Source organism: Lepisma saccharinum, chromosome 16, assembly GCF_977018435.1.
Source record: "Lepisma saccharinum chromosome 16, izLepSacc3.1, whole genome shotgun sequence".
Lineage (NCBI taxonomy): Eukaryota > Metazoa > Arthropoda > Insecta > Zygentoma > Lepismatidae > Lepisma > Lepisma saccharinum.
This window is the reverse complement of record NC_139244.1, coordinates 31,932,864-31,942,042: the sequence shown is the minus strand read 5'-3', so window position 1 is coordinate 31,942,042 and position 9,179 is coordinate 31,932,864. Positions and strand designations below refer to the sequence as shown.

The 9,179-nt window shown below is 38.2% G+C and overlaps 1 pseudogene; it reads right to left on the bottom strand.

Annotated features, from left to right (window-relative positions):
• Positions 1–6,722: 6,722 nt before the first annotated feature.
• On the bottom strand, positions 6,723–7,836 carry LOC146000540 (tropomyosin-1 pseudogene; annotated as a pseudogene).
• Positions 7,837–9,179: the final 1,343 nt, after the last annotated feature.

Here is a 9,179-nt window from a genome sequence, read left to right as displayed (position 1 = left end):
ATGCCTGATTAGTACAAATAGTGTTATTTTGGTAAAAAATTAATATAAAGTTGTAAAATAATAAGTTAAACGTAGAAAAAAATGTCTTTGTGAGTCCAAAATTTAATAAAAAATGTTGCTTGAATAGTACAAATAGTGTTATTTTGGTAAAAAATTAACTTAAAGTTGTAAAATAATAAGTTAAAAGTTGAAAAAATGTCTTTGAGTCCAAAATTTAATAAAAGTGTTGCCTGAATAGTACAAATAGTGTTATTTTGGTAAAAAATTAACATAAAATTGTAAAATAAGAAGTTAAAAAGTTGTAAAAATATCTTTGCGAGTCCAAAATTTAATAAAAAATGTTGCCTGAATAGTATAAATAGTGTTATTTTTGTAAAAATAAGGATAAGCTGTGAAAATGTTTGACATAAAGTCAAAGTTTGGTAAAAAATAAACTCAAAATTAAGTTAAATAGCACACAGTAACATACATTTACTACCTAAATCAATAATCAAAGGGTCCTAGGTTCGTTACCCCGTGATAAAAGCAAATGGTGAAAACTGTAGGCCCCGTCCCTAATAGCTCTCCCTTCTTCATAGTACAAATAAAAAAAACCTGCGCTAAAGCGTCCTGTGCCTTGAAGGCAAACCTGAGCGGAATATTAATTGGCGGCGGAAACCGGTTCTACAAGCGACGCATAGCTTCAGAGATTTGACCCTTGCTGCGCATTCTCAGACATTCTTTGTTGTCTGGTTGAATCCCTCCCCTGCCCTACAGTATTGCATAGCTTTCCCCTGTTCTTGCGTACTGGTTAACCTTGAAAAAATCGGTTCTGATTGGTCAACCGGGTTCTTTGTTTGTTCTGACGTTGTGACGTCATTTGACCTTGAACGCGCTTCCCCCAAATTCCTTTCTCGTCTACCTGCGCGGAATATTAATTCTTTCTCTCTGTCTGGCATCAGAGCGGAGTCGAAATTCTGAGACAGTATTCTGTCTAGCGTGTTGCACCATCGTGTTTCATAATATAATGCAATTATTGCATAGTACTAATTAATAATATTACATATCGTGGGTTCGAGTACCGGGACCGTCCCCAATCGTAATTGGACCTGTACCTACACCCATTACCACCGTTCATAGCGGTTCATAAACCATAGAAAACTTATTTTCAATATTATAAACATTAATATTAACATTTTATACATTACATACTTTGCAGTAATGGATATAAAACCATATGCATACCGTTTAGTACCTCTAATTACCTTCTATATACATATTTTTCATAAAATAAATAATTATATATTCATAAAAAGTTCTAAACATGCAAATACATAAATGTAAAGTATTCTAAGTACATGCTAATGAATTCTAAGTACATGCGAATTAATTAAAACCCGTGCAAATTAGTTATAAGTACATGCGAATAAATTGCGAATATTAAACGCCCGAGGGCACAAACAGTCCTTGGCGCGGTCCTCTTCTACTTGCCGAAAGATATAAAATAATGTAACAACGATCAAAAACATGATATTTTGGAACACAATATTGTCGCTTAGGTAATAAAAGTAGCTTCTCTTCTTAGTTGAATCAGAAATTGGATGTAGCCTCATGGTGTAATCCGAACTCAAGATATGCGTGCGTTCAAAATGTGTGTGTGTGTGTGTACATTTTTTACCTCCATAATATACTTAGTACCAGTGGTGGCGATTGGGTTCCAAAATTGGGAGGGGCCAAGATGCCAAAACTGGGGTGGGGGGGCAAGGACAGTTTGCTTTCCCGTGGTTGATAAAGTTTAGCATAGTTTTTTGAACAAAAGTGGCAAAAAGTTGGGGGAGGGAACGACCCCCTCACCCCTCCTAATCCCCGCCACTGCACGTACAAGCTTCTTGCAGATGTCTGAAAGATATCTTGGTGTCCCTGCAAAGCGTGACACTTTTGTCTTTAAAGAGTCAGATATGGAAATTATGTTAATCTATACAAGACCAAGGACAGTAATAGTGAGTGAAATTTGGAACTAATATCATTTCTGCAAGAATTAAAATCGAATTTGAAATGGAAATTGAATTTCAAAATATTAGAACCTGTGATTCAATATGTACGTATTTTTTTTAAAAAAAAAGTTTTGTTTTTGCAACTTGAGCCTTGAGTGAGTTTGGACGCTTACAACTTTTCTGACGTGCCGAACATTTTGTGTTTCGTCTTTTTGGATATTCTCCTTTTTAGGAAAACATATATGAATTATTATGGCCTACCACATTTATTAAACACAAGCATACTGATAAATTCACAAGAAGGACGAAAATACGAATTTCTTTCCTCATGTGGCAGCCTAGTTCTGGGAGTTACAAATAACAGTTACTTTGAGCTTTTGCCGCCCAAGCGTCTCGAACGAGATACCCAAATGTAACCCTCACTGTCCCAAGCGTCTCGATCGAGACGCTGTGTCAAGGTCGTAGTTTTTACGTTATAACTTTTCTATTTTTGGCTAGAATTTCGATTTTATTTTTTTATATTGTTCCTAGCACACGTATTTAACAGAAATGTTTTTTTTGCATTTTTTTTGTCTTCATGAAAATGGAGGGGAAAAGGCGGGAAAAGGTCATTCTCTTTTGCGGCTCTTTTCAACGTCAAATTTTTGCCGACAAAGGGAGACCGGCTTTGTTGTTCTAAAGCAATGCTTTTCACTCCCCCCTGTTAAGTGCATTCGAAGGAAGCTTGTTTATCAGTATCCGATGTCAAAATGAAAGTTTTCCGTGAGGGCGCAAGCAGGGGCTGGGGGAGGGGGAAGACTGGTTGTTGAATCTGCATTGTGAGAATGGAATTTCGAAGCGCGCTGAAGGAAACCTTTGCTTTTTTTAGCACAAGTGTTCACAAGTGGCAACAGGGGTTACACAGCATTGTCTAAAAATAGAACTTCAAGCAGGTGCAAGAATTGGCGCTCATTTTTCACTACGTTGTAGCTTTTCGTCCGTGAATGTTGTGCATAGGTGTCGTTTTGTGCCCAAGTGCAAGGACATTTTTTGGGTGAAATGACAATTTTTGAAAATAATTTTTTGGGGTTTTCTCCCTTCCCCCTCCATATATATGCCAAATTTACATAAATTTTGCATAAATTTTGCATTTTGACATTTTTTTCGGGGGGCGAAGGGAAACACCATTTTTTTAAAGAAAAGTATTTTTGAGGGGATTCCCCCCTTTCCCCCTCCATATGTACGCCGAATGTGCATAAATTATATATCGTCTGAATCTGTGATTCATTCTGCGTACAACGGTATATCTTTCATATCTCTAGGGCATTTAGTTTCTGAGCTATAGTCATTTCAATGTAACTCTGCATTTTGAAGCTTGTACGTACCATTCCTTTTGGGGGTACAACTCAAGTTACATTGGTCATATGATAATAATGCAAATATTTTTTGTGTTCCTTACATGTCAGCGACAATTTCTATGTGCATTTTGAACTTTTCATGTCCTTTTTTTTGGGGGGGGCTGGGGGAGAAACCCCATTTTAAAAAAATCAGGGAATTTCCCCCTTTCCCCCCATACGTGCGCCGAATGTGCATAAATTATATATCGTCTGAATCTGTGATTCATTCTGCGTACAACGGTATATCGTTCATATCTCCAGGGCAAGTAGTCTCTGAGGTAAAGTCATTTCAATGTAACTCTGCATTTTGAAGCTTGTACGTACCATTCCTTTTGGGGGTACAACTCAAGTTACATTGGTCATATGATAATAATGCAAATATTTTTGTGTTCCTTACATGTTAGCGATCATTTCCATGTGCATGTCGACACTGTCATGTACTTTTTGCTTGAGGGGAGGGTGGGGGAACAAAATTTCTTTCCCGAAATTTTGGAATTTTGAGAGTTAGCCCCCTCCCCCCGCCACATATACGCCGAATTTGCAAAAATTTCATATAGTCTGAATCTCTGGTTCATTCCGCGTACAACGGTATATCACTCGTCTCTCTAGGGCAATTAGCCTTCGATCTCACAGTTGGGCTGAAAAGTTCGTAGGCTGACTCATAGATGGCGTTACTAGAATTAAATCCATGTGATTTTTACTTAGTACTAACCTTCAAAAGATACGTGTATAAATTTCACAGCTGCCGGATAATTAGTTCGTGAGATATAGCATTGTGAGTGAAGCAGCTTTTGTTATTGTGAAACAATAGATAAAAACAGAATTTCGTGTGTTAATAAAGCATTGCTTTTTGGCGAAAAAAAATACGGTTGAAGCCAAGGCTTGGCTTGATAAACATTATTCGGACTCTGCACCAGGAAAATCAACCTTTGAGAAGTGGTTTGCTAAATTTAAACGAGGCGAAATGAGCATCGAAGACGATGCACGCAGTGGACGCCCCAAAGAGGCTGTTATCGACGAAAACATCAAAAAAGGCCACAAAATAATTTTAAATGATCGTAAAGTGAAGTTGATCGAGATAGCTGAGATTATTACATAGCGTTGTTGGAGCGTTTAAAGGATGAAATCACGAAAAAACGGCCCCATTTGAAGAAGAAAAAAGTGCTGTTTCATCAAGACAATGCACCGTATATCAAATCAATGAAAACGATGGCAAAATTATATGAATTAGACTACGAATTGCTTCCCCATCCACCATATTCTCCTGATCTGGCTCCCAGTGACTTTTTCCTGTTTGCAGACCTTAAAAGAATGCTCGCTGGAAAGAAATTTAGCACTGATGAAGAGGTAATCGCCGAAACTGAGGCTAAAGAGAAATCGTACTATAAAAATGGCATCGAAAAATTGTATGACCGCTATAATCGTTTTATCGCCCTCGAAGGCAACTATATTGAATAATAAAATCGAATTTTGTCAAAAAAATATTTTTTACTATGTTAGCCTACGAACTTTTCAGCCCAACTGTTACACTCGTTTAATTGAAACTCTGCATTTTGCTCAAAATCGGCTCGGGACAGACAGGCTTACATGTGAAAATGGCCTTGGGCGGCAAAAGATTAAAGAGTCAGATATGGAAATTATGTTAATCTATAAAAGACCAAGGACAGTAATAGTGAGTGAAATTTGGAACCAATATCATTTCTGCAAGAATTAAAATCGAATTTGAAATGGAAATTGAATTTCAAAATATTAGAACCTGTGATTCAATATGTACGTATTTTTTTTTTTTAAAAAAAGTTTTGTTTTTGCAACTTGAGCCTTGAGTGAGTTTGGACGCTTACAACTTTTCTGACGTGCCGAACATTTTGTGTTTCGTCTTTTTGGATATTCTCCTTTTTAGGAAAACATATATGAATTATTATGGCCTACCACATTTATTAAACACAAGCATACTGATAAATTCACAAGAAGGAAGAAAATACGAATTTCTTTCCTCATGTGGCAGCCTAGTTCTGGGAGTTACAAATAACAGTTACTTTGAGGAATTCAATCTGTAACTGGCTACTTTCAAAAGTAAGTAGCTTTAATTGTAACAGTTACTTTTTAGTAATAGAAGTTACGCCATCAGCAGTTACTTTATGACACTTGTAAATTTGATGGATGGTAAGGTGAAATAATTTTTGTTGCAAGGGAGGTATAGAAGATGTTGTAAAGTATTCGAAAAGTCTTTTTTATGCTGATGACTTTAAGCTGTGTGCAGAGATTAATGATGTAAATGACCATTATAAACTACAAACGGACAAAAATGCAATTAAGAAGTGGTTAGATGATAATCAATTCTCTATCAACTTGTCTAAGTCAGTTGCAATGACCTTCTCACGCAAGGGACAGCACTCCTGCTACAATTATAACATACTTGTAGAAAATGTTAAGGATGTTGAAGTTTTTCTTGACAGGAAACTTAGCTTTAAGGTGCATCTTAATCATATGGTGTCAACAAGTAGAAAACGGACAGGTTGGGTCATAAACAAATGGCAAGGTGTGAACAACCTCCACCTTCTCTTAGTTATGTACATGGCATTTATCAGACCCATTCTGGAATTCAGTTCTGCGACATGGAATTTTTCCTGTGGTGTTGGAAAAAGTGACATAACTGAGAATATACAAAAGAAATTTCTTTCCTATTTATATTTTAGATTTAAACTGTTTAAATTATTTTATAGTTATGACAACCTATTGAACAAGTTAAAGTTGAATACCTTTCAGCTAGAAGAAACAGAAATGATATAAAATTAGTTGAATTTTTTTAGAAGATTGCTACTCCGTTCCAACGCTTTTATCCAGAATATCTATACGAGCTACCATATCGAGCACGAACAAAGGGGTCGTTATTGACAACATGTAGATTACAGATTATAAATATAATGAGTTTATTTATTTATTTATTTAAAGTTTCAGATACAGTACTGAAAGACCATTTTATACTGAAACTGTAGCAACAAGAAGAAAATAAAAACAATAATAAAAATAAAAATAACAACAACAAAACAAGACTATACAAGATGGCAGACGAAAAAAAAGAAATTGTTACACGTACATTCTTAGCGATTGTCGGAAACTGTGTTCTGACAAGAAAATATCGGTATTTACAGTCAGGTTATTATATAAGTGTGGGAGCCTGTAAGTTCAGTGAAGGTTTGGTCCAAGTCATCACAGATATACTTGTATTTCTCCTTCTCATGAACCAATTCATCTGTAAAGAATGATCAATAATAAAGACTACAGTGAGTGCGTATAAAGATACGGAAAAAGAACAGGATGGGAAAAATGCCAACAAGCTCCCAACAACTATAACAGCTCTGCACATGATAGAAACAGCAAAATCAAATAATGTGCATAATTTTTGTATACTACTCGTGGTGCAGGTTAGCAGAAGAAAAAAGCAGCGTAGCAGCAGTGGTAGTGTGTGCAAGTGCAGTTGCGATGACACAAGATGACACTAATTTAGATGCCATACAATTCATCGAAGGCAGAATCCAAGTCGTCATTAATGACCTTATACTGCGTTTTCGCAACAATCAAATCATCTGGGGATTACACACGCTTCTCCTCTCTACATGCGTGATGGTTTACATATTTTGAATGTCATACAAGGTGGCTTCCATCTCTTCTTGTAGCATTTTATTCTTTTGTTTTTCGGCCAGGAGGTCATCTTCCAATCTGTCCACCTCCTTCTGCAACTTCTGAACTGATCTCTCAGCGAAGTCAACGCGGGATTCAGCCTCTTTAAGTTGCGCACTCAGTGACTTAATCTGCTCCTCAAATGTCTCCTCCCTCTGAGTGAACTTCTCTTCAGACACCTCAAGTGACTTCAGGTTGTTGCCTACAACACGCAACTCTTCCTCAAGCTCTACGATTTTCGATTCACCATGTTCGGCTCTTTCTTCGGCTCTTTCCAAATCCTGCTCCATCATGACCAGTTTACGTGCGACCTCTTCGTATTTTTTATCTGCTTCTTCAGCAATTAACTTAGGTTGTGGTAACTGTGCTTCTAATATAGCCACTCTGTCATCTTCCATATTTGTTCTGTTTTCCAGAGCCTTCCGTATCCGTTCAGACTCATCTGCAGCTTGGGATGCTTCTGCCAATTTCTGTGTAGCAGTGGACAACTTCTCCTCTGAACGCTCCAAGTTCTCTTCCAACAACTGGATACGACGGTTGAGGGCAGCCACTTCACTCTCAACCCTTTTCAGCTGAGTGTTCATAATATTGTGCAGTTCATTCTTGATAATATTAAACTTCACCATAGTGTCCGAACTGAACATAGAGGAACCGAAAGCTAATCCCGGATAATCCGCACATCGTCTACGCCTCCTGGTTTCGCGTTCGGCAATCACTTCAGTACTTTCATTAATGCACCTTAGTTTCGCAAGTTCGGCTGTTTCGGGGTCGTTTTCTTCGTCGCTGTTGTTGTGACCGTTGGGCATCGCTTCATCTTCCTTAGCTGCACCTTCGCACTCGGCACTTAAGACACTCGCGGTCTGCTATTGCTGAGTTCCCGACGCGCTTGGACAAGTTCGATTCCTAGACACAACTTTACGTCTCGTCTTCCTTTCGGAATTTCTAACAACACTGCCCGACACTTGGCCGTCCTGGCCGGCCGCCTCCTTGCCGTCCTCGACGGAAGCCAGTCCGCGTTCATCTCTGGAGACTGTTGTTTTAATTTTCGTCTTCGAAACCGCACGCTCCGATGTACCGTCAGCCATCACTCCTCTGCCATGACTCCATAGGAATTATAATGATTTCCATCGAGCCTAAAGATCACTTGTATTTTAATCATTCATCAGGCCTATTTTAATGTACTTATCATGTATACTTTTTATTTTATTGTACTTCTTATTGTATTTAGTATTTCTTTTGTACAGACACATCTTTATCATTCAATCTTGTATTATAAATTTATGACTTTTATATATTTACATGTATGCGTACTGCTGTACTAAGGCCAGCCAGCTGTTTTTCAGCAGGCTAATACTAGCATAAATAAATAAAATAAATAAATAACATTGCAAATGTACAATTGGCTCTGGCTGCAATACTCCCATAACATTGATGGTTACATCTAATACTCCAACTGCATTTCGCCGACCACCGTGCAGGAGTTGTTAGCACAGCGCGCCACGACGCCATGGGTCCCTGGTTCGAATCCAAGCCTGGGCATGAATGTTCTTTGTGAATGCTCCTTCGTAAATTTCATCTTATCATCTCTCATCCTCATCTTGCTTGCTCTTGTCACGCTTCCAACCTCTTACCTCCAATTCAACATGCGACAATGAGATTTCACGGGTGAAATAGGACGAGTACTTTAGGCGGCAACTGATGATGATTCGGGGCCCATCCTTAGTATGGAATGGGCGTGTAAGCATAGACCTTCTGGTGAGGCACCCAAATGTCAACCTCACTTCCTCGTAGTACACCCCGGTAACTGCTTTTCGCAGGCCAACGAGGCTCTGACGCCTAGATCCAAGACCACTAATCCTCTGAAGGGCTGTGTGCGTGTGTGCGTGTGTTGTCCTGTGTTTTATCCTTGTATGTGCTGAGTGTCGCTTTACAGCCTCAGCTTTTAACCCAGATAACAATATTTTAGTCCTCAGGCAAGTGCTTATTTTACTTAAGGTAAGAGGGATGGGGGTCTCCCTTATCGCACAACGTGAGGACAACCTTGCGTTCTGACGTCACCGGGAAATACTTTCATTGTTAGGATAAATGCCTAAGTTCTTAGGTTAGGCTTGTTAGGTTCAGTTCTCTTAGCATAAAAATACATTTACAG